Source organism: Rousettus aegyptiacus, unplaced genomic scaffold, assembly GCF_014176215.1.
Source record: "Rousettus aegyptiacus isolate mRouAeg1 unplaced genomic scaffold, mRouAeg1.p scaffold_m13_p_16, whole genome shotgun sequence".
NCBI lineage: Eukaryota > Metazoa > Chordata > Mammalia > Chiroptera > Pteropodidae > Rousettus > Rousettus aegyptiacus.
This window is the reverse complement of record NW_023416291.1, coordinates 46,144,657-46,169,192: the sequence shown is the minus strand read 5'-3', so window position 1 is coordinate 46,169,192 and position 24,536 is coordinate 46,144,657. Positions and strand designations below refer to the sequence as shown.

The window sequence follows — 24,536 nt, the reverse complement described above, 5'->3', positions numbered from 1 at the left end:
CCGTTCAGTTATTGCCTTGATCACGACGATTGCTTCCTAACTGGTCTACCTCCGGGTTTCTCTCTATCAGGCTCTTTCCCCAAAGAGCAAAAGGATCATCTATAGTAAATGTAAACATGACTGTCACTCTTACATTTTTTTTTTCCAGTTCTCTACCATTTATTCCCAAGGTATAAGAAGACCCTACAATCATTCCTCCTTGGCCACTGCTATTACTCCTGAAATTCAGAGACTGCTGTCTAATCCTGATGCCTCACACCTACCTGCCTCGCTCACGCTATTCCCTCAGTTATCACGGAGCTGTATCACCTATTGACAATTAATGAGTGGGGAGACTATGGAATATTCAATGGCATAGGAGAAAGACCCACTTTATTTTTAAAAGTTGTCACATTTTTAAAGAAATGGATTAAGGTATAGTCATTAGATCTGCAAGCAATTGTGACAGTGGATGGATCCTGTAATTCTTAGAAAACCTTGATTCTACTTTCTCCAGCTTTTACCATCACCTACCTAACTTAAAGAAGGTCACCTTTTCTTAAAGTCAATTTACATAAATATAAGTTAGGAATAATAGTTTTAATACATGCGCCACAGAGTACTTCAGAGAGCTGAATAAAGTACAACATATTAACAAGTTGAATGTAAGTAAAAGTTAAGGAAAAATAGCATCATGACAGAGCCCGTGCAAATAATAGTTTTTACTCCTTGGTGTCCCCTAGTTCCATTTTACACTTACATATTACTCTAAAATCCAATATTCCGAAATAGTCTTATAAAGGAGATAAAGCATGTTTCTTCATCTTGTGTTTAGGTCATTTCTCAAAATAAGGATTCATAATCCAACCGCCATATTTAGGGTTTTCTTAACAGGTTAGGAAAGAAGTCTCACACAGGCTTCCTCAGGGAGAATTACGCTGCTCTCCAGAGTAGTAGCCAGCCCGACACATGTGACCGAGGACAGCCCACACAAGACTCCATGGCCGTACGATGCCCGCAGTTAGAAGTGGTCAGGAATGGCCTTAGTGATGTTACCGAAAGAGAGCGTGGTTCACAAAGCTAGCCTCCTTGAGGACATGGGCATTTGCACACAGACCGGAGCAATGCAGAGTCAGTTGTCATACAGGGCGCTATGACAGAAATGTCCTGAGTTTTTTGGGTAACTTTGGTGACTTGGCAAGAGTACAGCAGAAATTTTCCACCCATAGGATTCTAAAATTCAACTGGCTTATTATTACGAGTCAAAATGATATTAGTGCTGATGGATGAATTTGTATATTTATAGTCACTATGTGAAAAACATCATTATATAAAACTTAAGCAGAGCTGACAGCAGAAAGAAAAAGAATCTAGCATTTGTTTACATCAAAGGAATTTTAAAAATCATTTGAAGAGAAAGAATGAGATGTTGCTTTTACTGTTCAAATCAGTTTGAATCAAAGTCTCTGAAAACTGTGCATTTGTAAACCATAGGATAACTTAGCAATCTTGAATCACCTTAATGGTCCCCTTTTCTCTGAGCAGAAACAACTGCCATCTTAGCTTAGACTTCTCAGTGTTCTTTCTGATGCTCTTTTGAAACCCTAAATAGGTTATCATGGTTTTGGAATCTAAAATGTGTGACAATGGTTATCTAAATTAATCATGAAAAATAAATTTTCATGCATATTATTTTCATCAAAACTTTTTCTTGCTAGACATGATTTAGCAAGAATAATAATCACTTTCTTTTCATGCAATTTTGCTCTAATGCTGATCCCCTCCCCAACACACACACAAAATTTATACTAATTACAAGACTTGAAATCCAAAACCAGGTATTTCTTTTTTAATGGTATAATTTAACCATAGAGGTGATTATATTGGTAAATAAATTCAATGTTTATTTAAGAACATTTCTTAATAACTGGTCATCTAAAAGCTCATTCTACGACTTCTAATAGCTAATGCAAATATCTCTCTAATATTGGCTTTCATGGGTAAAACATATAAATTCAAATATTTTATTTCAATAGCCTATAATTTCTAATGTCACACACACACAAAAAGGCATTATTTACTTCCCCACCATTGTGGGCCTTCACTATCACAAAGTAAAAATTGAAGTGTTGGCTGTTAGGGTGCCATTTACGTATAGTCAGAATATAAAGGCTAAATGTGGAACTATTAGAAGCTAAAAGGCAAAAAGCAATATAGATTCTAATGAACTTTTGATTGCCAGTTTGCAATATTTTTGCTTTCCATTTTCCTTCCAAAGTGCGTGCTACTTTCTCAAATGGATACATGCATAGCTACGAGCAAGAATAGTAATGTTATATCAATAATTAGTTGACACAGTTCTCTGACTAGAACTGAATTTTGCTTTCTGACTAATGTAAGCTAATATGGTTTAAATTGCATAGAACTAAAACATGGTTGATTTTATGCCATTAGAAAAACTAATGGTCTTAAATTCATAGAATGAATTATTCCCATGTTGTAAAAATCTTGCACCTAAGGTGTTTACACGCTGAATAGGTTTTGTTTTAAAAATAGCAATTTAAACAAGAGTTTAAGCTGATAATTTTAAGACATTTGCTGTAATCTCTAAAATACCAGCACTCACATTTTGCTGATTTAATATTCCACACGAGGAACTGGAATCTCAATTCTATTTGAAGGATTTATCTTATTTCAGTCTATTCCTGGCTAATATTTTCCAGCTTAAACTATCAATCTTAAAAAGTCAATGTTTATTAAATATAATTAAAATGTTATTCAGTTGTTTATCCTTTAAGCAGAATTTCTTTGAATTGTATTAGCAAAATAAAGTGGAAAAACTCCCCCACCTCCAAAACCATTTTATTTCAGAGGCCTCCAGAATAAATTCCAGAACCTTCCTTGTCAGCTGATAGGAGAGTCTTTCTTACGTTAAATCAAAAGCAAAGGAAGACCAGTCTTGAAAATTGCCTGAGCAGACAAAACCAGTTTATTCATACAAATAAAGTTTAATTTAGTTTCTTTAACCAGACCTAACTGGGTCATTTCTTATTGATGCTGCGTGAAATCATAAGCAAAGCTTGAACTGTTCCCCACAGTTGGAGTGAGGAGAGCGCCGAAAATGCTAAAATTGCGCCCAGTCCCTGTAAGGAACACACGGTCACTGCCCCCTCGCTGCACGAGCTGCTTCTGCTTCGCAGCAACCGGGCCCTGAGCCCGGGTCCGGGTTGGGCTGTGAGGCCCCCTTCCCGGGTGTGGACAATAAATGTCATTATTTACCGCCTCAGGGATTCGCTGGTTTTGCGTCACGTGTTTCCGAGCGTTTGGCACTTAAGCATCATCCACGAGCCCTTCGTGCTGCCGCCTGGACACGTGTCCGGTGACAACCTCTGCCCGCGCTGAGAACAGCCGGCCACCGGCCTCTCACACGGTATTTCACGTGCTCAAATGTCATCGCTCGAGTTCTCCTGAGCCAACAGAAGGACCTATTTGTAAAGTTTCCTGGTAGGGTTTCTTAGGCTGCCCAATGTTATTAATTTTTTTTTTTTTACCTATATATACAACAGAAAATATACCTAATTCACAACTTGTATGAAAGGCTGTATCTTACCACTGTTTAGGATGCTCGTTAGATGTACCCATGAACGTCACCCTAAAAGTAACGGCTTCCGACTTCTCCGTGTGGTTCCGTGTGGACGCTTGTCCCCTCTGCAGCCATTTCCAGCTTCGCCTTTTAACCCCGACCACGTGTTTCCGTGGGATTCCCTCCTGTCCTGTTCCCGGCCTTGCGCGGCAGCCGCACGGACTCCATCATTAGCTAGAGGGGCCCTCAAGGCTGCGAATCAATCACATTTCACTCTCCACAGCCCCGCCCTATCGCCATCACATTAATTAGTTAACAAAAAGGAGGCTACATGATTAACTCAGGGCAGCGACACACGGGTAGATTAGCCTGAGGCGTTTGTATAGGTGCTTTTTCTCTCTCTCATACTAAGACCAGGGCAGATGCTCTGTTTCCTAAATGGTTTGTTCTGAGCAGGTGTGGTAGGGGCCTGCACTGTCGCTTCTGTGAGAGGAGCCACCAGGGAAAGCAGCTGGTCACAGGGAGGGCAGAGCCCAGAGCAAAGGATCGTGACCTCCTGTTAGAGCTGCACTTGAAGTCGAGGCTCCCTGGGCTGTTTTCTTACATTAAAGTATACATATATCTTTATTTCATGCATTATACATACTTATTTTTGTTTGTTTGTTTTAGATCAATGGCACTTGACTTCTGTCATTTGAATAAAGATTGCTATTCACAAAACATTCTAAACTTTTTTAGTTTATATAATTGTTTGATGGGTAAATAAGACCCATCTAATAAATGTTTGAGAATGTAAATATTAAAACCTTATGTATTCTCAAGATGAACTTCTCTAAATGCTAACAGTATTCATTATTCCTGGGGAATACTTTATTCCCTTCTAACTACAAAATTCTAAAAATAATAAAGGACTGAAGTCTTCAGAAGAACAAACTTTAATCTTTGAAACATGTCAATCTCAAATTAATGGATGTGCTAAAGGCCTTTCTGTAATTAGATGCAAATAAGGAAGCAATTAAGTCATTATTCATTAGTACTACTGAGCATGTGTGTTATTCAGGCTTATTCCCCAAGTAAAAGTAAGTAAGTGACTGGTCTGTGAGCAAAGGGTGACCTCAGGGGGAGAGTCCTAAGCACCAGTCACCCTGCAGCGCGTGACTGGCGTGGGCGCCTTTGGATCGAAGCTTCCTAAAGCCTGCTGGTAGCAACGATGTGCGCAGCACACGTTTGGAACAGACGGGAAGCTGGCTGCGGAGGGCGGCCCCTGGGGAAGGTGACCAAGCAGCCACGGCGTGAGTGGGAGAGAACCGTCTTTCACTGTACCTTCCCTTGGACCTTCTGAATTTTGAGCAAGCGCAGATATTATACCTATTCAAAAGTGAATATTTTAAAACCACAAAAAATATCCACAGTTATATGTCAACTGTCTCAATAAAGCTGGGAAAACAAATCACCTGTCACCTGCCCTCATTTTTGACAAATAAATTCTTGAGAGTCAGGTTTGTATTTTCTAAGTTATAAATATCTTTTATAAATATCGCAAAGTTTTTGTTTGTTTTCTCAAAGATGCCCTACAATCCCTAAAAATATTTCTTCTTTTCTGTTATTTCTGTAACGAGTCTTTACTCCAGGCATATTCTTTTGATCTAAGCACTATCTATCCAAACTGCAGCTTCCTTTTTCTTTATGAGACCTAGAGATAGGGAAACATTAACCATTTTCATCCCTACCATATATACTGTTATACAATTTCTTTGCCTTCATTAAAATAATGTCCCATAACTCTGGATCTCTGCCCTCTATGATGGATTTGCTGGCCAGTATTCATGTGATTTACTTTGACAAATTTATTTCAAATATTCTGAATATATGTCATTCATTTTTATCATCTTGCAAACCATCTATTATTTCCTTTGTTACAGGCATCATCTTGGCATTGCAGATACAATTAACAAGAGACTTCAAGTAATTTACAGTTGAATGCCTTTGTTAACATTTAATTAATTTATACTACATTAAAACATTCTTAAGAGCTTTCGATGTGTTATTTAAACTAGGTTGTATGAATCTTGAACTACAGTGAAATTATCTTTTATTTTCTTTGCATCCATATTTTTTCTACCTACAGGACTAGGTAGAAAAAATATGGCATAAAGGCATCTGGAGATAGTTTGTGGTTGGATTTAGAACTGCTTGGAAAAATACTACATCCTGAGGCTGCCTAATGGGAGGCGTATTTTTTCTTGAACTTTAAGCAGTAAGTTCTTAGAGGGAAATTGTTCCTATGGGAAAGTATTCCATTCCATTGTCTCATCCTCTACAAAAGATTGTTTATCTTGAAAATGCAGTCACCAAAGCAAATGGGTTTTCAGAAGGCATTTAAGTAGTCTGTTCAACTTACTTGATCATAATGTTCGCCTCGTGTGTTGGTGAAAAATAGAGGTTTACCAAGTATCCCATGTGATTCTTACGATCAAACTAATTTTGGAAATATTATGCTGGAGAATCACAATAAGATTGACTAAATGCCTTCAATATTTAATCGCTAAATTTACCAATTTGAAATCTATCCTTAAAAGTAAAAACCAATTTTTCAATGTTCTCCTTTTACATTTGTAGAGCTCCACTTCAAAAATCAAGGTGAAATCGTATTTCAACCTGCATTCTTAAGTTAAAATCAGTTCTGCATGGGAAAACCTAGGATATCAAATACTACTTAATAGATAATACTTAGTTTTCTTTATAATTGTAGTATCTCAGATAACAATAAACTTAGTCATCCTGGAGGCACTTGAAAATGCACTCATGACCTTTTTATTGCTTTATGTTCTTACTGATCTTTTGTAATTACTTCTTGAGTGTATTTTGCACATATCACACTCAAACACAAGCAGCCATATTCCTAATATCCAGAGCGTTTCCATAAATATATTAAACTAGTATGTTTCACTGTGCTCTTACTTTATTTATTCTGTATGTTATTTGCCTCATTTCCATTTGTTTCTGAATGAAGTATAGATCATTTTTTAATTGAAGGCTATGTCAAACATTTTCGGTGGTCTCCCACTTTCCTATATTCTGGACTGTGAATTTCTTTCTATTTTGAACTTTTCACTTTCCCTCTAGGCCCTGGGTGAAAAGCCACCTCAGAGTTTTTGGGATACATTCTGACAAACGAACTCACTAATGTGATGAATAAGATTATAAAAGTTTATAATTTTCACCATTCTCATAGGCAAATAAAGCATTCAGTTTCTTTGTACATAGTAACTACTCAATATATTTTTTGGAGAATAAATCGTAGGTCTATATAAATTTCAGTATCGTCCTTTTATTTTTCTCTTCTTAATCTTTGCTCTCTCAGTAAATAACTCAGCACTATCCTTTCTTAATTCTCATTTGTTTAACTATCTCTATTTTCCCAGGTATCTTGACTTTCAGTTTACTTGACTTCCATGATTTCAGAAGAACTTATCTATTTTTTTTTAAATCTATATGAAGATTTTTTTTGAAAATGTTACTGAATGTTATGATACTGTTAATAAACAGCGTTATAATATACTTTGAAGATCAAAGTAAGTTTTAAATTAAATGCCTTTAATATATAAACTTCCTCATGTAAATGGACTTAATTTCTACTATCAGGTTATGCGATATATAGAAAATATTTCTCATTGCTTTTGCAGTGAAGCCACTCAAAAACTGGTAGCTGTAATCATTAAATAGATTGGTCTTTTGTGTACTAGAAAAAATGAGCAACTATTTTTTTTTTATTTGACCAATGTTTTGAGTGTACAAAGGAAGACATTGAGTTGTTGGAAAATTGATTCACTAAATCATCAGATTTTGTAGTATAATCCACATAAAAGACACAAAATGCTTCAAGGTTGCTATGGTCTGAACATTTGTGTCCCCCTCAAATTTATATCTTGAACTCCTCACTCCCAAAGGTGATGACACTTGTAGGTGGGGCCTTTAAGAGGTACTTATGCAATGTGGGTGGAACCCTCAGGAAAAGAGATTAGTGCCTTTATAGAAGAGATTCCACAGCCAACAGAAAAGTTAGGGTGGTCCTCATGAAGCAGAGGACCTATGTGCAAACCACTGGGGCCACCCTCAGCAGCAGCCAGCACATGGTCTGCAAGAACAAGTGCCAGCCACATCTGCATATGGCCACCGTTCACAGAGCCAACGCCATCCTGTGCAGCCAGACACCTGTGATGGGGAAGAGGAGGCGAGCTCACTCCATCAAGAGCTCCTGAACACCGCTCCCTCTTCCAAAGCAATAAAGATGTCAGCCAACTTGCTGGGGGAAGGGGGGTGTGTGGAGACAGAGACAGAAAGACAGAAAAAGACAGAAAGAAAGAGAAAGAAAAGAAGGGAAGGAGGGGGAAGGGCTCCCTAGCCCCTTCCACCATATGAGGATACAGAGAAAGACACTAGCTATAAAACAAGCAGCAGGCCCTCATCTGACCAGCCTGAATCCTGATCTTGGGCTTTTGACCTCTGGAATTGTGAGAAATAAATTTTTGTTGTTTATCAGCTACCCAGTCAGTATATTCTGTTATAGCAGCCCAATGGCCTAAGACAAAGGTGCAAACTATATTGGCTTATTTCATGTCTCAGTGAACTTTCATTATGTTATTTGATTTACACACACTACTATTGTTTCTGATCACATATGCTAAGAAATCCAGCCTTGTGATATATTCCTTTCCATAAAGGTATAGACACCTGAAGTCTGGGGCCAAAGTGCACGACCAGCTTATGTCTATTATATATTCCAGACCTTAAACTCTCTGGCATAATTTTCTGATAGTTTTGTGGTAAACTTTGATTAGTATAACATCAGGAGAAAAAAAAAAAGACTGACTCTTGTTGTATTAATGATGACGGCTTCGTCCCAAGGCCCTTGTGACTCCATCCGAGGGCTTTCTATTGGTCCACATGATGGACAGGTAGGAAGTGCTGGGGGTTCGATGTTTCCAGGAGCAGCTCCCAGCTCATTTCAAGTAGAGAACACACACATCCTCACTCTCTCACCCCTCGTTCAGAACAATTCTAAGGCAGGTTTGACATGATCTCACCGACTCTCCAGCATGATTGAGCTCCGGTTGCTTGTGGCGGTAACTAGATTGATAACACCCTTTTGTGACTTCCTTGAACTCAAATCTTTGTCTTATGGTCTGCTTCTGGGGAGAATGCAGGCCAAGATAATTGATATTAGAATTGGTCTTGAAGATATAATATGAATCCTGGGCAGCACTTAAGTGGTCACATTGAGATTAAAGGCCACAACTTTATGGGGGCACAAATTTATCAACAAAGTTAAATAAAAGTTAAATAATTTCCTCTTTAGACTTCATGTCAACAGCTACTCAGTCATATCTTTCATGTCTAAGTTTCCTTACGTGATTTTACCTCTATACTTTGTATGAATTTAACGCAAACATTTTATTAAATAAGATTCTACTTATAAAAGACCTAGCAAAATGTTCAGCTAATATATAAATACACATTTAAAGCACTTTTTATTCTATTATTTTATTATTACAATTCAGGTGATTTCTATCTTATGTCAACTCAGAAAATGTATATACTGGTTAAGGATACACAAACATTACAATCTTGATAATATTTTGTGTTATTTTAAAATGGATTGTATCTGCATTTTGCTTTTAAATATTATACTGTTTATTATGTAATTGTAACTTTATTTTTCCTTTTACGAGTTTAGCATATATTTTGTACAAATAAAAAGTAATCCAGATATTACTTTTTCCAACATTTGAAAAGTACAATTAAATGTATGTATTCTTTGATGATAGTTAGAAAAACAGACATGGAGTCTGCTTCTCTGAACAATTAAACTGAAAATCATTATAAAAGATATTTTATCAGTTTTTCAGTTTTGTGATTGCAATTGACCAGGAAATAAGTGTCTGCCTCATTATGGCACTGTCTGGATTAACTAACTATAAAATGCTCTAATTCTACTCAAAGCTATTTTCAAAATAAAATAAGATCTTACAATCGGTGTATGCCGAATTAAAATTTTGAGTCTTGTAAATAAATGTTGAGCGTTAAGTCTAAGTTGCGAGTGTTAGTGAAAGTGTTATGTCTAAAGCATTCAGATGTTGTTGCCATTTGCTACATAATAGCCTTGCTTGTGAAGTTGCTCATCCCATTTTATTCTTTTCATTTGTTTGTTACTTCCCACACTCCACCCATTAGTAGATCTCATTGACTAAACATCCCACGTGTATCCTGAACCGTACTCTTCATTTCTAGTACTGCCACCCCAGTCAGGGTTACAGTCTTCTGCTGAGACAGTAGCTTCACGACTGCTATCCTTGCCTTCACCGTTTATTCAAAGTCTCCAGTGGTTTTCTATAACAATTACACTCAAATACAACCACCTTCCATAAGACAGTGCCCCACGTGACCTGTTCCATGCTAACCCTGGCTTTCTCATCCGCAACCTCTCTCCTGAGCATCAAGTACACCAGTCATGTCGGTTTTCTTGCTGTTCTTTCAATGCACCTCGTTTGCTCCTGCCTTAAAGCCTCTCTCCCAGGCCTCTTCTCTCACTGGAATGTTTTGTCTCCTTAACCTTGGCACGTACACACCTCCTTACTATTCAGATTACAACTCAAATGCTAACTCCTAAAACAAGAGAACAAACATTCCGTTACTTCTGAATCTAAAGTTGCCACTAAGTCACTTTCTAACATATCACTTCATTGTACTTCCCTGAACATAATTTATGACTTTCTGATAATTTGTATTATGTAATCCGTTTACTTTCTCTACTCCCGGACTAGAACACGCACTCCACAAAGCAGCAAACTAATCTGTCTCTCTCACTGTATTCTCAGCATCTAAAACCATGAGTAAATTAATGAAGTCAGTAAATATGCATAGAATAAAATAAAAACAATTTCAAAATGTCACACTTTGAGTCAATATTGCTATTTTATAGTATAATTTATGCAATGATAATCTAATACAATGTGAGACGTGAAATACTAACACCTCGGTGGGAATAATTACAGGAGAATATCTCAGGTTTAAACAGCATATAGTGTAATAAAGACCTTTGCTGTTACCATGCTTTGCAGAATGCTAATTACATCTTGGATTTGGATGAATGTGTTAGTTCAGAGTCTCCCATTCATTTCTGAAGGAAACATTTTTCAAGAGTACAGAGTTTCTAAAACAGAGAAACAACTGTTACTACCCATTGTTTTAAATCTTAAAGATTCTTTAGAGCTGTCCCTTAGGAAAAGGAGTCTGTATTTTCAAACATAGGATGTTTCAAAGCATCACTTTTTTTCATCTACAATAGCGTTGAGGTAGTTCTCATTTGATTTTAAAGGCTGTAGTCGCTCGCATTCATCTGGTTATAATGGTGTATACATTACAGATCCATCTGCTCCAGCGGCGGAATTCTCACTAAAAGCCCTGTGTCCATTAGCATTTTATGAATGAGCAAGTTTCAGTAGCTGATGTGCACAATTACTATTCAACCAGGTAGTAGACGTGTTGACAGTATGGTTCAGAAACAGGACATTGTTCAAACAAGGGCTCCATTTCAAGCATGTCCCCGCTCTGTAATGAAATCCTCAAACGTAATGTATAGGTGATGACAAATAAAAATCTCTGCACTCATAGGTTAGAAGTGTAGCTCCTGATAGAAAGTGAATCATACCCATAGCAGACATTAAGTTTAAAATGGCATTTGTTCAGAACTGGCAATAATAGAAAAAAAAAGATAATTTTTGTATTACTGAAAACATTTGAACATCTTTAGACTGGTACATAATGCCAGTAAAGACTAGCAATGTTTTCATCCCCTTATTTTAATTAAATAAATGACATTTTGTGAAGATCAATGCTGCCGAGGTCTCTCCTGAGGAGCAAGGGGTCCCAGCCCCACACTGGGCTCCCCGGCCTAGGGCTCCAGTGCCAGAAAAAGGAGTAGCCACAAAGTCTGGCTGTGAAAGCCAGTGGGGATTGCCTCCTAGTCAGATAGAAGGCTGCTGGAGTTGCAGGCGTTCATCTTAAGGGGCCAAAGCAGGGGCTCATTCCCTCATAAACTCACTCACTCTGGAGCTTGAAAAGTGCCAGGGAATATGGGGAGGAACTAAACTGACTGGGGCAGTGGTTGGGGCCGCTTCCTCCAGGGGCGGAAGTGCTGGCGGGCTCCGTTGCTTCTTTGCTGAGCGCTCCTTGGACCCAGCCAGCCTAGAGCAGATGGATGCCAAATCTGAGCTCTCCAGGAATCTGGCTAACAATGTTTGCCCTGCCCTTGGGATTCTCTGAGACCCAGCTGATCCCAACTCACAAGCATGACTGAACCTCTTCCAGTGGCTTTTCCACTAACAAGTGGCCTGCCTCGGCTCATGCTGCAGACTCTTAAAATCTCTCAAAGATCCACAAACACACACACACACACACACACACAGCAGCAGCAGCAGCAGCAGCAGCAGCAGCAGCAGCAGCAGCAGAGGGCCTCAGCAAGCTCATGACCTCTTGATAAGCAGCCCCAAGTCTGGCCCAAGCAGCACCTGGTCTCGACTTGCATCGTGACTTCCATCAGGCAGCTTCAACTAAGTGGCCACAAACCCAACACAAGTGGCGGCTGCTTTAACTCACACCGCGGTGCCTACCAAAGGGTCCCAAGCCCAGCACTAGTGGCAGCTGGCCCGGTTCACAACACAGCCTCTCCTAAGTGCCTCCAAGCCCAACACAAGGGGCGACCAACTGCAGGTCACTGTGAAACTCCCACCAGGTGGCCCCAAGCTGAGCACAAACAGCAGTTGACCTTGGCCTGTGCCAGAGCCTCTCCCAAGAGGCAGCAGAACTAATACACCCAGTGGCCAGCTTCAGACCACACCAGAACACTACCTGATGACCTGCACAAACGACATACCCAAAAGGCAGGCTCGGCTGGCACCAGGGCCCTGGTAAAGCATTTCCCACTTTGTGGGGTCAGCCCATGCACAACAGCTCATCCACTGTAATCATAGGCAACCCTGACAGGAGGGAACACACGATTCACACGAGGGCCATGCCTGGAGTGCCCAGCTTAGGTGACCAGGGAGACTGTGCCGCTGGACTCCACATGCCACATGCAATATAAGGTCACCCTGCCAAGACTGGGAAACGAAGCAGATCTACCTAATACATAGAAACACAGGGAGTCAGCCAAAATGAGACCAGACACATGTCCCAAATAACACGACAAAAGTCCAGAAAAAAGAACTAAACAAAATGAAGATAGTGATCTATTAGATACAGAGTTCGAAACACTGGTTATAAGGATGCTCGATGAACTTAAGAATATATGATTCAGCGAGAATGTTAACAAAGAGACAGAAAACAAAACAAAACAAAAAAAAACAATTGGAAATAAAGAATACAATAAATGAAATAACACATTAGAGAGAATCAACAGATTCGATGTAGCGGATCAAATCAGCGATTTAGAAGACAAGGTAGAAGACGATCAGAACAACAAGAAAAAACAATGAAAAAAAAGTGAGGATAGTTTAAGGGGCCTCTGAGACAACATCTAGCACAATAACATTTGCATCATTCGAGTATTAGAAGAGAGAGAGAGCAAGTGATTGAAAACCTATCTGAAGAAATAATGACTGAAAATTTCCCTAACCTAGTGATGGAAATAGACATACAGGTTCAGGAAGCACAGAGAGTCTGGAAACAAGATGAACCCAAAGAGGCCCACACCAAGACACATCATAATTAAAATGACAAAAGTAAAAGACAAAGAATGAATCTTCAAAGGAGCAAGAGAAAAGCAGTTATGCGTAAGGAACTCGCATTAACACTATAAGGTGATTTCTAAACAGAAACTTTGCAGGCCAGAGGGCATTGGCACAAAATATTCAAAGTGACAAAAAACAAAGGCCTACATCCAAGATTACTCTTCCAGCAAGGCTATTATTTAAAATGAAAAGAGAGATAAAAAGTTTCCCGGACAAGAACAAGCTAAAGAAGGCCATCACCACTAAACTAGCATTATAAAAAATGTTATTATGGTTACGAGTGTTTTCTATCATAACGTTCCTCACCCTTCACCTCAGGAGTGAGAAAGGAGCATATTGTGATATATTTTCCATCATGACAATCGCATCTCAGATAATAAGGCTCTTGACTTACTTCCTTTCCAAATTATTCATTCAGCAACTATTTATATAATATCACATTCACTACTAGGGACTAGTGATACAAAAATCCATGGTCTAAGAAAATATCATTTTCTTACATACTGTGGTACATATATTCACGAGCCAGATTTTGATAACAGAAAAAGGGAAGAAAACCAACCTTTGACAAAATACCAAAATAGGCATAAATGCCTACCCACAGTTTTTGGAAAACAATTCTTTAATTACCTTTAATGAGGTAATAAATACTATTTCGGAATTATCATTGCTTTATATATTTTCTCATGTAATTGTAAAAGTAAAGAGCTTTTATTCCAAAGGGTTCAGATATTCCTGCTGAACATGATGGTCTTCACAAAGACTCGACTGAAAAAACAAAATACAACTCTTCCAGATAGTGCTACACAAGGTTTTTTAATTTAATTAATTTAGTTTGTTCTTTAACCACATTCAGTATTTTGGTATCCACGACTGGCACCATTTCTCAGAAGCTTTTTACATACATTATTTCATTTAATTCTTATAATCTTGTGTGGTTAGACAGGATTTATTATCCTTATTTTTACTCTTAAGGAAAGGGACAAAGATGCTTATACTACGTCATAGAACTCATAAATAGCAAAGCCAGAATTTCTCCCAGCCCTTTTACATCACATCAGAAGACCCTCATTCCCTACTGATCACATAGTACAAACTTAATAAACTTTTCTTAATTTGCATGCAAATACAGAGAGACATATAAATGATTTTATTCATTTATTCATTACTCTTAAATAATGTTTACATGTTATGTTACCTTCTTCCAAGGAAATTAGAGTGACTTTTGTTAAGTATTTTATCAAATTTAGTGGATAAGGGGATATACATTAACATCCTCATCTTGCAGATGGATAGGCTTAAGCAGCTTGCTCAAGGACAATTTAATTGTTTAAGACAAGCTGTGGAGCCTGTGACTTTTACTGCTATTGTCAAAGGTAGGTCTTTTCTAGGCCTCTTTCACCTGTTTTATGTACTGCAGTTTTATAGCCTGGTTTTCCATTTACTAGGTTCATACAAAATCAATATTTATTTTATTTAGCACCTTGCACTTCAAAAGATTCAAGGTAAATCAATATGTAGGATTCATTCCATGAGAAGAGTGATTAGGCAGTCCCTCACACCTTGCACTTACTGCAGATTTGAAAGCTATAAGTTCCTGGAATCCAAAGAAAAGTCACCTAGCTTATGCTACTACCTTCCCAAAATACAACTAAAGGTAACTTTATTTATTGCTAAACTCTTGCAAAAAGAAAAACTGCTAAAAAGATCCCAGTTTTCAACTTTGGTTTTAAGGGTTACTCCAGGTGAATAGAAAATGAAAAGACAAAGAATATTTAAGCATTTACTCAAATATTTTAGATAACCAAGGCATGTAGTGCCAAAAGGTTGTTTGGAGTGGAGTCATTAAAGAGAATTTTGATTTTTTGTTTAGGTCTTTTAGTATAGAATAATCACAATATAATTTTTTAAGCTTAACATTTATCCTGTCAAATATCCAAGGATAAATAATGTATTTTGTAAGGAATATTTCTGAGAACACGACATATCATAATAAGAATTGACTCAAGTTGAGAGAATACTAAAGACATTGTGGCTTTGGCATGAAGATGCCGTAGGAATATTCTTGTTTCATACTCTCTAATACAAACGTGTCGGCATCTACCCTGGAGGAATCCATCCCATCCTTTAGTTGTTCCATATTTTTTTTTTTTTCCGAATACGCTATCATCAAATTTTGGGCACTGGATCTCATCCTTCTACCTTGTCAAATGCAATGATCTCACCTTTTGTAACATCTGCTCTGCTGAATCTCTAGAATTTGTACCGCCCCGTCCTACCTTTTATTTCAGAAGTCTCGCATGTGTACTCCTGAGGTCTGTATCATTCAGTCAGACATTGTACTTTCTATCTCTGTCCTGCTCACTATAGTGAGATGGAAATTCTATGACCAAATGTGCCCCACAATGTATATGTTAAAATGCGTACACTGAAACACCTTTCAGCAAATCTAAGTGCACAACTTCTTACCCAAAATGCATGTGATCAAACCTTTTTTGGAATTCTATTTTTCAGATTTTAATGCAGAGTTATCTACTCATAGAGACAAACACTCTGCATGATCTGGTGCGTAGGGTGTTAATTATGTTACACCCCTTGTGGGAGCACTTGTATTGAACAAATTATCTATATAGAGAGATTAAAGCTATTTATGAGTAATGTAAATAAAGAATAAGAAGTCGCAAGTCAATTCAGGCTAAGTTTTGCCACCAAAATAGTTCAGATCGTTTTTCATAGGTTTCTGGATTAGGAAGTAGAAATAAGAGTGTGTGTCTCTTTGAGTAGATCACTCTACATTAGTTGTCACTGTAGATCATTCTCTACCAATTAGCATTTCATCTAGAAGTGTTTTGTCCCAACCAAGGTAACATACCTGGTCCTTAAAAACTTAGGTCTGAATATTATTAGCAACTCTTGAGGGGAAGTTCTGCATAGAGACGGGAAATAGAATTACATTTATTTTTGCATGATAGAAAATGCATTGTTGCTTATAGCAGTGCAATATGATATTTGTTGTAAGCCACCAAGAATTTGATGTATTTTGTAGATTAGAATAACTTAGCCTAAGTTGAATGAGATAACTAGAAAAGGAAAAATAAACTATCTTGATAAAGGAAATTAATAAATAAATTTGTGAAAATGAATACAATCTTTCTCTTAAAAACAAGAGCACTTGTATTACCCATAATTTCTCATATCGATAAATGTGTGTTACTGGAGTTTGAGTGAAAAAGATAAAACAAAAACAAAACAAATATATTAAAGAAGGAAAAATCAACCTAAACTCCAGTATTATCAATTTATCAACAGAGTATAGAAAGTAATTTTGTCTTAATAATCACACACATACAAATCCCCAGGAAGTTTAATTTTCAAATTTTCTCTTTAGGGACACATATTATAAGTTATGAGAATAAATAGTAGCATACTGGGGAATTTAAAGACATATGGTTATTTAGAATTTGAGAGAACTCTGTAGTGTATCAGTATAAACTTTTGGAAACTATTTCCTCTATGAATATATTTGTTTAAATCAAGGATCCGAATAAATCTTACAAAATTGAAAAAGCTAAATATACAAAAAGGCTTTCTTATACATTATTTGAAGTCCAGCTAAAACATTTTTGTCTGGAGTTAAAGCCCATTATGTGAGTAAAGGCAGAAAAGGAAAAAAAAGAGAATTCTTATTTTTTCTTAACCAATATGTGATGACTAGAATTATCAATATTAGTTATAAGATATCTAGCCGATTGTATCAAATTGCTAAGAAAATCACAAGGAGAAATCAGGAGGGCAACTCTCAGACCACAAAAACTCTTAATGTTGGCTAATTTTTAGTGCCAGGTTACTCATAACACCCCGTGGTAGAGGGAAAAGAGTCTGGAAATACCTTAACCGAATGTTAACTCCTATGCTTTTTTGAAAGTTTAATTATTTCTGATTAGGTTCACTAGATCTTACCCTAGGGATAAATTTATTAGTTCACTCGAAATAAAGTTTCCTGGGTGTCTGCTGTATAAGTAGCAGTATGCTCCTTGTTATGAGACATTTAGTAAAAAAACTTAAGTACTATAATGCTGAGTTGCATAAAATAAATGATATAAAGGGTTTTCGCAGTTATAGGTGACAGAGACCCCTTCTAATTTGGAAGATATGAAAAACGTTTAACATGGATAGAAAGGCAGATGCTTAAGGCATATATGAATTTGAGATGAAAATAATTTCATAGCATAAAAATTTTCTAAATTTTCTTTTTGTCTACATGAAGACAGATCAATGCTTTATTATAAATCTATAACTGGTTTCCATTGAGAGGAGGAGAACAAGTCAGGTAGGTAGGTAGATAATTTTCAGATTAAAAATAGTTAGTGGATTCATTAGCTCATGGTTTTCTAACATATATAAATTGCCTGATACCTGGTGCCAGTTTACAGCTACCTTAAATTATTGGATAAAAGAATAATAATCACAATGATTAAAAAAATTATAATAACAATAACATATTGGTTAGGACTCATAAAATGATTGTACTTAAAATAAAAACATGTTTGGTTTCTCTGAAAACATAAAAAAAAAAAATCTGCCTGTAGACATCGAATTGCTACCAACAGAGAGAGGGTTCATAGCACGAGGGTATTATAAAGAAAAGGAGCCTAGAGATGTCAGCCTCAAAGCTAAAACTACTTTTTCTTTTCTTGTAAGCTAATTTTGAAAGCTGTGTCTGAGAGGCTGAGAAGCTGAGCAGAATTTTCAGCAGACTAATGGCATTGTGCCATGAATTTCAGAGACTATCAAAGAGCATGAGTCTTGTTATATATCCCAGGCTTTATCTGGGGTCCCAAAGGCCAACATCTTAAACCATAGACTAGCCATCGAAAATCCCAGTTTCATAAAACACAGTCCCTGATAAGATTACAGACCACAGTTTAGCTGCTTAACAGAAATAAATGTAAACTTTCCCTGAAGAAGATGACATTATCATTGCAGTTTTTAAAATTTAAAGTATTAGTGCTCAATCAAAAATAACCAGACATACAAGATTTCAAATTTTGACAGAAAACAAAGAATTTTTTTAAAAATGATTATAAGGACACAAATAATGAAGTTATTAATCATGGGCTTTAGTTTAACTATTATTAAAATATTCAAGTACTTAAAAACAAGATTAAAAAAAAACAGGATAAAAAATTTAATGTATCACAACGCAAAAGAAGAACTCAATAAATCGCTTCAGCATCATATTGGGTGCAATTCAGGAGAGAATTCATTCACTGAAAAATGAATTAAAGAAAATACCCAGAATGAAACATGGAGAAGCAAAAGATAGACAATACGGGGCTGGGGCAATGGGACAGGGGGTAGAGAATGCCCATGGGATACATGAAAAGTGTTACATGATTTGGTTTGAGTCTCAGAAGAAACGGCGAAAGAATGAAAGTATTTTTGTTTTAACAGAAAATGACATAGAACTTTCTCAAATTGCCTGAAGACCTTAGAACAGATATTAAAAGTGATATAAAGCCCTAGAATAATAAAAACTACTAAAACATACCTAGGCAAAACATAATATTTCTGACAATTAAAAATTTTAAAAGCAACCAAGATGGAGAAAACACAGTTTTTACAGGAGCAGCAAAAAGACTGGCATTTGACTCATTCATGAAAACAATGAAAAAATGAAGCAACTGAATTTTATTGTCAGATTGAAAAAAATGGTGATACACAGTGAATGAAACTATCCTTTAAGAACGAAAGTGAGATAAGCATATGAAAATTAAATATGAAAATTAAAATTTCATAATGAGCAGAACTGCACTAAGTAAATACTAAAGAGAGTTATTCAGCGATGGAAGATGATACTGGACGGAAAAACAGGCATAGGAAAATTTAAGAGCAATGGGAAGAATCTAAATTACTTTGACAGTATAGGACAATAAATACAATGTCAGTAGTAATGTTAAATGTAAATACAAAAAATACACAATTTAATGATACAAAATGCCAAGATGGATTTTTAAGAAAGGGTATGATGCTTAAAAGAGATACTTATTTGACATACGAACATATGATAAAAATAAACAATAGGAAATATTTCCTGTAAAAGAAAATAAAATGATACTTAGAAACAATCACCAAGTCAAAGCTGGTATAGCTATATGACAAAAAGAATTTCAAAGTTAACAAGCATTATTAGAGTTGAAGATGGATATTCAATAACCATAAAATGTTAAAACCATCAAAATTATAGAACAGTTCTAAGTTTGAATGTGCATAATAACAGTCTCACAGTATATTTAGCCAAAATCATCAGAAGTAAATAGAGAAATGGATGCGTTCAAAACCTTGATGGAAAGTTTTAACATAAATAGATTCAGTAACTATATAGAAGATTTGAACATCAGTATTATCAGTCTTGACTTTGTAAACATACAAAGACCAGTTCTCCAAAACTACAGAACACATTTTCAAAGTTCTCATGGAATATTTTTCCAAAATGACTATATACTAGTCCACAAAACAGATTTCAACAAATCTCAAAAATTTTAAGCCATACATAGTACATTTTCTAACCACCCTTAATCTAGAAAACAATAAAATGTAACTGAAAAAAAAGTCCAAATGTTTGCAAATTTAGTAACATTCTTCTAAATACAAAATAGGTCAAAGAAGATATCATAATGCAAATTAGGGAATAGTTTACACTGAATGATAATGAAAATTCTATCCCTAAGGTTCAGATAATTTCATGCTTCTTTATTGTTTTAAATATCTATTTTATATGTAGATATAAAGATTAAAATCAATAATATAAATATGAGATTAGTTTAAAAACAACTGAATTCACTTGCCACAGGTAGGATATGTTTAATAAAACTGGAGGGAAGAAAAGTTCAAATCTTATTAAAATTTATTTTATGATTCATTAAGTTAAAAATTCTATTGACATCTGTGTGCTAAGGGCTGTTCTAGTCTCATGGGGTAGCAGGCAGGGGAGATACGGCAGTGAATACAACAGAAAAAGATCCCTCTCCCCTTGTTAAGTTTATAGTCATGAAGACACACAGACATCTGCCAGATAAGTAAGTAAAATATGGAACATAACATGTAATGCTAAGGATTGAGAGGAAATTAAACAGAAAGGATAATGAGTGTCAGGGTGTGACAATTATAGATAGGGCAGCCTCGTGAAATAGGTCACATTTGAGTCAAGACCTGAAGGAAGTGAGCGAATGTTTAACTAAATCTATATCTTAGGGTCAAACACTCCAGGTGGGGAGAACAGGAAAAGCAAAGACATAAATATAATACCAGAAGGAGACTAGTGGTTCTGCTCAATGAAAAATAAAGGGGCGAGTAAGGATAGAGTGTTAAGGAAGGGTGACAGTAGAATGTAGTAAATTCAAATGCTCTCATGTCTCATAGGCTACTATAGAAATTTTAGCTTTTAATCTGAATGAGATGGGAAACAAGATTTTGAGCAAGATGACCAGATCCGGCAAGTTATTTTGGGATTGCTTTGATAGCTCTTCTGAATTCTGATTAAGGAGGACAAATCTAAAAGCAGAAAGGCTCGCTGGGAGGGCTAGTCACAGAAATCTATGCAAGAGATAATAATAGCAGCGAGGGGTAAGAGGTGGTCACTAACTGGGTATCTTTGGAAAGTAGGGCAGATAGTGTTTCCAAAGGGATTAGATGTAGTAGGTGAGAGGGAGGGCAGAGTCCAATTTTTATTTTTCCCAAAACAACTGGAAGGAATGAGTTGCCTCTAATGAGATGGAAAATATTTTAAAAGGTTTAGGATGTTATAAAGAGCTGTTTTTGGACATTTTTGCTACGACTATCAAAAACTTCAAGCTTAGATAAGAAAGTTTCATTGAATGAAAGTTCCATTGAATAGAGACAGGTAAGGAATTAAACTTTTTCTTCATGATTATATCCTCCGCTATCTTCATCATCTAGGATTTCAGAAACAGGGTGAAGCAACATTTCGTATCCCGATTAAGAGTAGAACTTGAACCAAGGCTCTGAGTACGAGTGTTCTGTTTTCTTATATAAGGAATAAAGGTACTTAGAGCAAAACAGGGGAAAAAGATAGCCAAAATGATGATGGATCATGAAGCTCATCGTCACTGGAGGCAGACTGGACTTGAACTGGCAAAGACTCCCTAACGATCCACGTAGAATCAAGTCAGAATTCTTTGCACAAGGTATCGAAGAGAGGAGCATGTATTGACTGGTGCCCGCATGCTGTTGGTCAAGGATTACCACAAGAGGTGCAAACTCCTCTACACTTTCGAGACTGTGCTGTGAGTGACAGGCCAGGATGTTCAGGAAGCCAGTGTGATGGATGTATGGTACAACAAGAATGAAGCAAGGTTGGGTTATAACTGTATGTGCGGGTTGCTGCTGTGGCATCTAGAAACGAGTATGCGAGAGGATGAAAAGTACAAGGGGTGTTTAAAACACAAGGGACCAAGATTTGGATTTTTCTGAGGTAGCTAGAAAAATAGATTATGGAAACACTTTATAGAGAGTTGATGGCTCAGTGGGCATCTTGGAAAGAAAGTTCTGAAAAATTCGATGTCGCAGATCCTTGGTGACTCAACACAATTTTACTCCATCATTTGAACATTTTGAATGTAAGAATGACACATAGCAAGACTACTGAAGCTTTTTCAAACAAGAAGAAATGTTACAGTCAAACTATGCATGTGGATTGAGTTTATGAGACCTGAATTTTATGCTAATTCTCTATTTCAGGAATGTTAACTTCCTAACAAGTTATCAAGTTAACTTCCTAAAGCTAACAAGATAACAGATGAGTTTTACTAGGATTCACACTACCTCATAAAGCATTTATTGGCCAATCCTGATCACACCACTAGTTCAACAAAATCACAGAGTAGGGGGAAAAAAAAAGCAGCATTTTTTGCTGGATATACAATTATGAGTTCAGAGAAATTCCATAGACTGTGAATGTTATAAGGCATTATTTAAGTTGTAAGTCTGATTTTTAATGGCAAATCTCATTTGTTGTCTGAATCATAAATAATCCTTCCTATAACAGAGAGTGAGTTTCAAAGGGAAATTTTTGACCTAAAAGCGAATTATGACCATAAGAACAAAACACAATATCCCTAGAACTGTGCAAGCAAACACATGACTCTCAGACCTATACTTAACAGTATTTTTCTGTCGCTAAACCCTAAAAAGGTTTGGATTGAAGTAGGTCTTTCAGAATGTACTTTTTGACAATTCTGGAATTAAAGCTATAATTAACGCTCAGAATTAAATATACTTTTCACTGAACACGCTCCATTACTCTAAAAGAAAGTCCTGTTGGTCCAACAATGGCACTGTCATTTACTTCACAAAAATCTATTAGTGATAATACTATAGATAACTGCATATGAACTAGATTACTAAGTAGAATACAAATTTTTTATTAATAAGCTATATTAAAATACTTTATCTATCTGGCTTTAGTTGCTGATTACTAACAAGGTAACTCACTATAATCCCTTAAAAAATTTTGTGTTCCCCAAGCTCCATTTTTCACAGTGTATTCCATAGAATCTTTTATTCTAACTAAATTGATGCCTGAATCAACCTACTTTTTTGTTAAACATTTTAATATAACGACAAGGCACTAAATAGAGAAATAGCAAAGTTGAAAGAAACAATATGCTCTTCCAGTTAGTGAAATGCCAAGTTGATAAGAATAAATGACATGAGAATTTTTTCATATTGACTATGACCTGGAAAGTGGCAGATGAACTTCAACGTAGATAAGAAACTTCGAAAACCAGGCTAAACCAAATTTACAAGTACACAGGCCCTGAACTTCTTGTTACAATCTAGGAAAAACAAATTTAGGGATCATTGCAAATTACTTTTGGAAAATATTAAGCCAATGTATTGTTGTAGAGAGATTAAGATAATAAGTGAAAGATTTTAAAATAAGATATAATTTTCTTATCCTTATACATGTAAGAAAGGAGTGTTTTTATATATAAAATATTCCGAGCGGACCCAGGCCTCAAACTTGAAGAAACCTGTTGAAAATCCAAAGAAAGGCAGAAAAAAAGTAAAGTGGATGAGAAATGTTGTAATAGAGCAAATCTTGAATAGTGCAAACGGATTAGAATACGTATTTAAAAAGGTAAAACAATTAAAGATTACAAAGTCTCAAAGGATATGAATAAAGTGAAGATGACATTGTTCTTTAAATTCCGGAGAACTAAAAATAGAAAGTAACAAAAGAATGTGTTGAGAGTCGTTTCAGATGAACTGTACAGAAACACTTCGTATCACAGTAATTTAAAATATTCTTAATGCCGAGGAAAGCTAAAAACATAAAGGTATAGAATGATTACTGGTATATTTATGAAGTAATCAATCAATTCTCTCCTTCAGAAAAAGATATGTATTTAATTATGCCAGTTAGGGTACAGTTTATTAGTAAAAATAGCAAAATAGGCAGATAATCTCAATCGAGAGTTATAGATGTAGTGGCGTGGTGGCGTGAGGCCTGGGCTTGTGTACACGTCTGTGCTTGTGTGTGTCAGTCTGTATATATTTATGTGAGGAGGGTATGTATTTACGTGGGTAGGAAGGTATCAGTAAAAACTACCAGGAGGTAGTATAGTCACTGTATTAAAACTCGATATATATTTTGGAGTAAGGCACAGGAGCAGGAAGGAAGAGAGTTAAGTTTCAAAGGCAGGAAATTGAGAGAAATTACAGCACATAAGGGAATTGCTCTAATTCCTGGGTATGAAGAGTAAAGAGTAAGATAAAACTAGAGAGAGAAACGGGCACCCATTTGCCGTTTTATGGATTTGGGCTTTATCTTATGGAGAATGAAGAACTTTTAATGAACGCCAAATGGAGTAGGAATATGATTGTCTTCCTCTATTACTTTTTTTTTTTTTTTAGGCGAGGCAATCCTTGCTTTGTTGACCTCACAGATTACAAGGACCTTGTCAGTTTTTAGTTTTGGGGGGTTTTTTTTTGTTTTTTGTTTTTTTTTTTTAATGCCTACAGCACTTGGTCTTCCTAGGTGGTCTCCCACCCAAGTACTAACCAGGCCCGACCCTGCTTAGTGTCTGAGATCAGATGGGATCAGGCTTGTTCAGAGCAGCTTGGCCGTAGACTCTATTACCTTTTTTTTTTTTTTTTAA

The 24,536-nt window shown here is 36.3% G+C and overlaps 1 long non-coding RNA gene and 1 pseudogene across 4 annotated transcripts in view; both read right to left on the bottom strand.

Annotated features, from left to right (window-relative positions):
• LOC107504710 overlaps positions 1–24,536 on the bottom strand; it is a 136,000-nt gene that overhangs the window by 46,061 nt on the left and 65,403 nt on the right. The window lies entirely within an intron of this gene.
• Positions 24,391–24,509, bottom strand: LOC118612527 (annotated as a pseudogene).